The sequence below is a fragment of the Nicotiana tabacum genome, chromosome 11 (assembly GCF_000715075.1).
Source record: "Nicotiana tabacum cultivar K326 chromosome 11, ASM71507v2, whole genome shotgun sequence".
NCBI classification, from domain to species: Eukaryota; Viridiplantae; Streptophyta; class Magnoliopsida; order Solanales; family Solanaceae; genus Nicotiana; species Nicotiana tabacum.
This window is the reverse complement of record NC_134090.1, coordinates 170,473,494-170,483,141: the sequence shown is the minus strand read 5'-3', so window position 1 is coordinate 170,483,141 and position 9,648 is coordinate 170,473,494.

Here is a 9,648-nt window from a genome sequence, read left to right as displayed (position 1 = left end):
TGTGACCAGTGTGATATTATAATACCTCATAGCACATTATTCTTAGCATATTAGACACTCTTGGTCTTATCCCACATGTGTAAATTAACTTAAACCTTCCGAACGCGCGCGGTGCCACCCGAGCCATTCCTTTAACGACGAACCTTTGTTTAAGGGATTCCTTTGACCTACAGCTTTAGTTTAGTTTCTTGATATTTCCACACATTTTCATTCTTATTGTCCAAATGTGCTACACCCAATCATATATACCTAATATGACCATGCCACGTTACGTATATTACGTAAGAGAAAAAGAAAAAACATGGGGTCTCACAGTCTCCCCCCCTTAAGAACATTCGTCCGCGAATGGGTCAAGTCAATTCCTTGGTTTCATTTATTTTCCGCTAATACGTTATTTGCAAGGCTATATTTGTTACATTGCAGAGCATAAATCAAATTCTGAAGATTCCAACTACTAGGCTTCGTATAGCTATCTCGCAATAAGAAATTTAAATTGCACTTTCAAGTCATTTAAAAACCAATTAAGTTGTTGTAAAGGAATAATTGCCAATTATTTAAATGCGTCTCACGTTAAGTCATAAATAGGTGGGGGTACTTCTTCCTCATTTCCTCCTCAGCTTCCCAGGTCATTTCCTCGATGTTGTTATTTTGCCATAACACTTTTACGGAAGCCACTTCTTTAGTTCGAAGCTTTCTTACCTGTCGATCTAAAATAGCTACTGGTACCTCTGCATAAGATAAGTCTTCAGCAATGTGAATATCCTCCATGGGCGTAATACGTGAAGGATGTCAAATGCACTTCCGCAACATAGATACATGAAACATAGGATGGACTGCTTCCAATTCTGAAGGCAAATCAAGCTCGTACGCCACCCTACCAATCCTCCGAATAATCTTATACGGTCCAACATACCTGGGGCTGAGCTTCCCCTTCTTTCCAAATCGCATGACGCCCTTCATAGGTGATACTTTCAAAAAAATATCTTCTACATCAAACTCTAAGTCTCGTCGTCGAACATCTACATAAGACTTCTGCCGACTTTGTGCTGTACGCAGCCGGTCTCTAATAAGTTTTACCTTTTCCATTGCTTGCTGGACTAAATTATGACCTAGCAACTCTGCTTCCCCGACCTCGAACCAACTGATCTGTGACCTACACTTCCACCCGTATAGTGCTTTGTAAGGGGCCATCTGAATACTAGCTTGGAAGCTGTTATTATAAGCGAACTCAATAAGAGGTAGATGATCATCCCAACTTCCTTTAAAATCTAGCACGCATGCACATAACATATCCTCAACTTTCTGAATAGTACGCTCTGCTTGTCCATCAGTTTGCGGATGAAAAGCGGTGCTAAGATTTACCTGCGGGCCTAGACCCTTCTGAAAAGATTTCCAAAAATGTGCTGTAAATTGAGACCCTCAATCAGAGATAATAGATAATGGTACTCCGTGAAGGCGAACAATCTCTCGAATGTAAAGCTTGGCATAATCCTCGGCTGAATATGTCGTCCTAACTGGCAAGAAATGAGCAGATTTTGTAAGCCTATCAATAATTACCCAAATAGAATCATACCTCCGTGGAGCGCAAGGCAAACCAGTGATGAAGTCCATATTTATCATGTCCCATTTCCATAATGAAGTTCAATATACTGAGTTAGGCCTCCAGACCTCTGATGTTCGGCTTTAACTTGCTTGCAATTGGGACATTGGGCTACCATCTCCGCGATATCTCTTTTCATTCCATTCCATCAATAGATCTGTCGAAGGTCCCGATACATCTTTGTCGCTCCAGGGTGAAATGCATATCTAGAATAATGGGCCTCCAAAAGAATCTTGGCACGGAGCTCTCCGACTGTCGGTACACATAAGCGGCCCTAGTATCTAAGGACTCCATCTCCAGTTAGCTCAAATAAAGGTTGTCGCTGCTGTGCAATACTTTCCCTCAGTTTTATAAGCTCAGGATCCTCGTGTAGTCGCTCTTTCACTTCAGTAACAAAAGAAGATTTTGCTGTATTCTGAACGAGAATGTGTCCACTCTCTGTGTCTACCAAACGCACTTGCAAATTAGCTAGCTGGCATAGATATTTGGTCATCTTGGCCTTATCAGCTTCAACATGGCTTAGACTGCCCATGAACTTCCGGCTAAGGGCATCAGCAACAATATTAGCTTTGCCGGGATGATATAAAATATCAACATCATAGTCCTTTAGTAATTCTAGCCATCTTATTTGTCGTAGGTTCAGCTCCATCTGTTTAAATAAATACTGAAGGCTCTGGTGGTCGGTGAAAACATCAATATGAACCCCATATAGATAATGCCGCCAAATCTTTAGGGCGAAGACAACTGCAGCTAACTCAAGATCGAGCGTAGGATAGTTCTGTTCATGTTTCCACAACTGTCTGGAGGCGTACGTGATAACCTTACCATGATGCATAAGAACACAACCTAGGCCAATTCTCGAGGCATCACAATATACAACATAACCCTCGGTGCCATCCGGAAGAGTCAAGACAGGTGCCGTCGTAAGCCTTTTCTTTAGTTCCTGAAAACTTTATTCACATGCCTCAGTCCACTGAAACTTAGCCCCCTTATGTGTCAGTTTTGTCAATGGTGCAGAGATAGAGGAAAATCCCTCCACAAACCGTCGGTAATATCCTGCCAAGCCTAAAAAGCTACGAACCTCTATCGGATTCAAGGGCCTCGGCCAAGTCATCACAACTTCAATCTTTTGGCCATCAACCTTGATACCATCGCCGGTAATAACATGGCCAAGAAAAGCTACAAAAGTTAGCCAAAATTCACATTTAGAGAATTTAGCATATAACTTGTAGTCCTGGAGAGTCTGCAATACAACTCGCAAGTGGTCTACATGCTCGGCTTCCGATCGTAAATATATCAGGATGTCGTCAATAAACACAATCACAAATTCATCCAAGAATGGTTTTAATACCTGGTTCATAAGATCCATAAAGGCTGTTGGGGCATTTGTAAGCCCGAAAGACATGACAAGGAATTCAAAATGGCCATACCTCCTCCTAAATGTTGTTTTTGGGATATCAATATCCCTGACTCGTAGCTGATGATAACCGAATCGCAAGTCGATCTTCGAAAATCATTTGGCAGCTTGTAACTGGTCGAACAAGTCATCAATCCATGGAAGAGGATACTTATTCTTGATAGTGACTTTACTTAGTTGCCTATAGTCAATACACATCCGTAAGGAGCCATCTTTCTTTCGAACAAAGAGCACCAGAGCACCCCATGGGGATGTACTTGGCCTAATAAAGCCTTTATCGAGCAAGTCCTTCAGTTGTTCCTTCAATTCCCTTAGCTCTGCAGGAGCCATTCTGTAGGGAGGAATGGATATAGGCTGCGCATCAGGAAGCAAATCTATAGCGAAATCGATTTCCCTTTCGGGGGGAATTCCTGGAAGCTCGTCAGGGAATACCGTCGGGAATTCATTCACAATAGAAACCGACTGAAGAGTTGCTGGCTCCTTATCTATATCCCTGACATGAACCAAATGGTATATACATCCTTTAGCAATAAATTTCCGAGCCCTAAGGTATGAAATAAACTTACTATTGGGCGTGGCTGCATTACCTTTCCATTCAAGTACATGCTCACCAGGAAAATGAAATCGAACCACCTTTGCACGACAATCAATATTAGCATAACAAGCTGTCAACCAATCCATACCCATAATGATATCGAAGTTTAGCATAACCAATTCAACTAAATTAATAGAGGTTGGATGGTCATTAATTAATACTATACAACCTCGATAGACATTATTATCTACAATAGAGTCGCCAACTGGCGTAGACACCTCAACTAACTGTGGCAACAACTCAGATCTCATGTCAAGCTTACCAGCAATAAATGGAGTAATATATGAAAATGTAGAGCCGGGATCTATCAATGCATAAATGGCATGAGAATGTATTGTCAATATACCTGTGACAACATCTGGGGATGCCTCTAAATCCTGTCGGCCTGTGAGTGCATAAAAGCGATTCTGGCCACCACTAGAACCTGATGTGTCTCCTCCACCTCTCCCCCTACTACGGCCCTGAGTAGACTGTGGACCTGGTCGGGGAGCACGGACTGAGGGCGAAGAGGTTGTTGTGGATCTTGAAGGCTGAGCTGGTACACCTCTCCCTAACTCCGGGCACCTACTAATAAAATGTCCTGTCTGCCCACAATGATAACATGCACTCGAACCCTGTCTACACTGCTCGGTGTGCAGCTTACCGCACTGAGTACATGGAGGAGTAGGCTATCTCATTTGTGCGGAACGCTCTTGTCGATGCCCCTCAGCCTGGCCTAAGCTCTGCCCTGGTCCTGACTGAATATATCGATCAAACCACTGGCCCTGCATCTGTGGTGGGAAACTACCTGCTGACCGAGGTGGATATCGATGGAGTGGGGGCCTAAAAGCACCCCGTGTCTCCCTATAAGACCCTGTAGTACGAGACCTCTTACTCTGCTCCCTATCCCTACAAGTATCACGAATCCGACTGGAAAGGTCCTCTATAGTCTGAGCGAAAGCCTGTATGCGGGAAATATCTACATCATCTGATAGGGACGCTACCCTACAATCTCTAATCAGATGATCCCCCAAACCATCCACATAATGATGAACTCTAGCCCTCATGGTACGTACGATATCTGGTGCATACCTTACCAAAGAATTAAACTTATGGCTATAATCCCTGACACTCATATCCCCCTACTTCAGGTTAAGAAACTGGTCAAGACGGGCCTCCTGAACCTCCCATGGCAAATAATGGGCTAAAAAAGCCTCAGAGAAGTCCTCCCACTCTGCTGGCGAAGCATTAGGTCCTCTAAATCTCTCCCATGCCTCATACCATAGGATAGCTACATCACGTAGTCGAAAAAAAGCCAACTCCACAGCCTCGGTGACGGAGGCATACATCACCCTCAATACTCTATACATTTGGTCTATAAAGTCTTGGGGATCCTCAGTGGAACTGGATCCTGTAAATAATGGAGGGGCCAAGTGAAGAAACTCTCGTACTGTCAAGATTCCTGTCTGATCTCTCCGGGCATCTGCTCCCGACTCTAGCTGTCGCTCATGAATAGAAACCATCCTAGTCAGCAACTGAACTGCCTCCCTCATCCCCTGCTCCCCAATCTCTGATGGGGAAACAACAGGTACTGGAGGTCCTATGTCTCTAGCTGCCATAGGTACTAATGGAACTGGTGAAAATGGGGGTAGTGCATTTCCCGGGGCTCCAACACGTGCTGGGGAAGCTGAAACTAGGGGTACTGGAGAAACACTATATGCCTCTAAGGGAAATCTATCCCTCTGACCTGGTGGGGAATGTGAGCACGTGATTTTTGCCCTATATGAGAATTACTCCCAACAAATTCAAAATAAAACAATTTTCCTTTGTGTGCAATTTTTGAATTTTTATGGCATTTTTGGATAATTATTTGTATTTTTGTCTGTGCATGTTTATTTTTTTAAATTAATAAAAATATAAAATATGTCGCGTTTGAATTTTATATTTAATCAAATTTGTTTTACAAAAATGAAAAAAATCATAAAAAAATAATGTACGTTGTAGTTTTAGCATTTAACGTCTAAATTGTGCGATTTTATCGTTAATTGCTATTTAAATGTGCGATAATTGTTTTTAGAGTTAATTAGTATTTTTTATAAGATAATTTAGTTTATAATTTAATTTAGAATTTTAGTTTTATTAACTAGGAAGTAAAAGAAAAGAAAAAAAACAAAGAAAATCGGAATTAGGCCTCTTCTTCAATTTTGAACCACAGGCCCAAATATACCCAACCTTCCTCTACGACCCGGTCCATTTCAAACCGGGTCGACCCAGTCCATAACCCCAAAGACCCAACACCCCTATTTCCCTATCTTTCATTTCAAAAACAAAACCCTAAAAGTATTCACTGTTGAAAAAAACCCACCCGCCCCCTCTCTTGCTCTCCTTCTTCAAGCTTTCAAACAACACTCCCATGGCTGCCTTCCCCATCGCCTTTACCAGCCCCGTCGTCCGTCTTCCTCAGCTGAACGACCAGCCATGGACGACTACCCTCGAAGCTTCGCCATGAACGACCACCCTCGAGGTCAAGCTCCCATGGCTGCCCCTTGCTGCTTTGTCTTCTCCATGGCGAGCTCAAGCTCGTCCATGGACTGCCCTCCTTCTTCTTCTTTTGAACACCAGCAACCTCCCGCCACAACGAGCCCGTCTCCCTCACTTCACGTCGCTGACCGTCGACCACCAGCTCACTCGCCCAACCACAGCAGCCCGTCGACCACCCTGCCAAGCTGCCGCCTGTTGCTTCTTCTTCTTCTTCACGTTGCTGCTGCCCATGACTGCCTTCCTTCAAGCTCCGTCGCTGCTGCTTCTTCTGCTTCACGTCCAAATCACCATGTACGCTGATTCTGCTACTGCGTCTTCTTCTTCGTTCTCCTCGCGACTGCCTTCAGTTGCTTCTTATTCGGGTCGTCTTCGGCGTCGAGTTATTTTGGTGTGATAATTGTTTTCGGGTAGATTTGTTTTCATTCGAGCTCGTCGTTGTTTATTTCCGGTTAGTTGGTTTAAGTTTCATTTTTGTCCGTAATTTGTTTGATATTTTCGGATCTGAAATTAGATAGGTTCGATATTTTGTTCGTGTTTATCGTTTTGTTAATTGGTTTCAATTTGTTTCATGTGTTTTTATTTATTTAATTTTTTAAAAAACTTTGTTAGTTTAATTTTAATGTTGTTAGATTCAAATTGAATTTTAATTAATTATTTCTTCAGTTTGTTTCATGTGTTTTTATGTATTTTTTAAAAATTGTTAATGTTGTTATATTCAAGTTAAAATTCAATTAATTATTTCTTCTTCGGTTTGTTTTATTCGTTTAAAAGAATTTAGTTGTAATATAGAAATATGTTGGTTTAATCGCTTGGATCATCCATCTTTGCTGATTAGCTTAGATTTAATTCGTGTTCATCTTTTGTTTGAAGTTCGTTCTTAATCCGGTGATTTAATGTGAGTTTATGTTTTAATTCTTGATTTAATTTGAATATTTATCTTGGTTGTAATGTTGTTGGATTTACTTTAAAGTTCAAATGATTATTGAATTTAGAAATTCAAATCTACTTGTTTGTTATGTTCAATTTGTTAATATTATTGAATCTGAAAATATATGTGTCGTTAAAAGATATTGTTCAGTCAAAATAATTCCAGTTTTTTTTGTTGTTCATCATATAGTTTGAGTTTGTTCATAAAATTTGATTAGAAATTGGTTATAGCTGCTATATTTTGGTTAGAATTGATTAGATGAATTGGTTATAGCTGACAGGGTAGATTGGTAAATTGCAGTATTTTCAGGGGTAAAATGGTAATTCAGTAAGGTAGGAGGGGTATTTTTGGAATTAAAAAATCTGAACAATTATTTATTTTGAGTTCTCTGTCCATTAAGATTAAATAATTTTTTAATAATATTAAAATAGTACATGGTGGGGGACAAGACATAATGTAGTGGAGAATAATAATTGTTTAATATAGACATGGGGAACAAGATATAATGAGGGAGGATAATATATTTGTTTAATATAGTACTGACATGCTGGTTACTGTAAACTGAAACATGAAGCATGAATACGAAAATGAAGAGTTGAAGTTCTCAATTTATTTAATTATATGCTGAATTTTATTTGTATATATAAATTATTTAGCTTACTCTAAACAGAATCATGTAGTTGTTTAATATATATAGTGGAACATCTGACGATAGCTTAACGGACGAACTATCTATATATTACCTAAAAATAAATAAATGGTGTAGTAACTCTATCTAGTTAATTCGTTATTGTTGGATGTTTACCATGCCTCAAAAAGCACGTTAGTTCATCAAACGAATAGACCATTTCGGAACTTGTAGGAATATTGTTTAGTTAAATATTATTAGTTAATTTCAGCATGTAAATGGTTTAGGATTAAAATTAGATTGCTAAGTTTTTTTTTTAATTTGATAAATTGTGAACATGCCTAGTATAATGTAACTAGGTAGTAACATGTGAATAAGATGGCCCAGGTCTAGTTTTATGTCATACACGTTGGGCCTGGGCCCGCATTGGCAACGGACTGCCCTGCTTGCATCATTTTCAGAATTTATGAATCATATTCGAAACCCAACTATAACAACTCAAGCATGTAAATAAATTAAGACCTTTTCTCTTTCATTTTGTAGAGACAATTTTAATAGAAAAAATGTAGGCACTTTAGGATTATCCTTTTAAAATAAATGAGATGAGCCTCGCCCAATAAAACGCACAAATTGCGGGGCCCTCAATAAATGTTTAATTAAAATTACTTAGACTTCGGGATGAGCCGTTTAGCAAAATTCCACGGCCTTACCCAGAAATAATAATACGCTAATTGCTTTAGGCGCGCATTTTAATAATCTTACCTTCTTAAACTCGGGTGTGCATTTCATGCGACCCAGATCCAAATCCCAAAACATTGAATAAAAATACGTTCCGGATCGCGGGTGCATTTCATGTGACGCAATCCAAAGACATGTTTTTAAACGATGTTCACATTCTTTTAAAATATAATAATAAAAGCGATAAAGAGTTAAAATTTGCACATGAGCTCATAATTATATAAAATCAGATAAACAAGCCGAATATGACAGTTGAGCGACCGTGCTAGAATCACGGAACTCGAGAATGCCTAACACCTTCTCCCGGATTAACAGAATTCCTTATCCGGATTTCTGGTTCGCAGACTGTAATACAGAGTCATTCTTTTCCTTGATACGAGATTAAATTGGTGACTTGGGACACCCTAAATCTCCCAAGTGGCGACTCTGAATAAATAAATAAATCTCGTTTCGATTGTCCTTTAATTGGAAAAACTCCTTCACCCCTTGCGGGGATGGAAAAGGGAGGTGTGACAGCTCTGGCGACTCTGTTGGGGAGTACATATGACCCAGAACCACTAGTTCAGGGTTAGAAATTCGAGCTTAGATAAATTGTTATATTTGGTTTTATCTGATTTTGTTACATGATCTGTGCATAATATGCTAACTAACTGCTTTTACCGCTTTGATATTTTGTGAACTGTATATAAACTGTGCCGAAACCCATCTCCTCTCTGAGTCTTCTAAATCATGAAGAAGGGTGTACTTCGTACGACTTCTTTTCTATATAGTGTCAAATCCCAATTTAGAACGAGGTTTGGATAAGTTGCAAAGCCGGCGAAGCTTCTGTATTTCCGGATTGCTGCCTCCCCCTCGGCTCGAGCTGTCCGCTCGGGTAAGCCAGGTCTAGAACAAACACCCAGGTTTTGAAACTAGAATAACTTGACTTCATGCCGGATCCCTAGTAGGAATGTTTATTTGCATCATGTTGCATTTGTCTTAAGGGACTCAACACAGGGGTTGGATCCGTCTAGGACAAGCAACCTGAAATGAAACAAAACCATCCTGCTGCATCTTATTTGTTTTGTACATTTATTTGCCTCAGATCTGCATGCTGACCGGCTTCTGAAATAGGGAATTTTTGAAAAAAAAAATTGAAAAAAAGAAAAAAGAGTATATAGCAGTATATGGAGATAACTACTTATATTTTTTTTAAAATAATAATAATAATAATATAAAACAA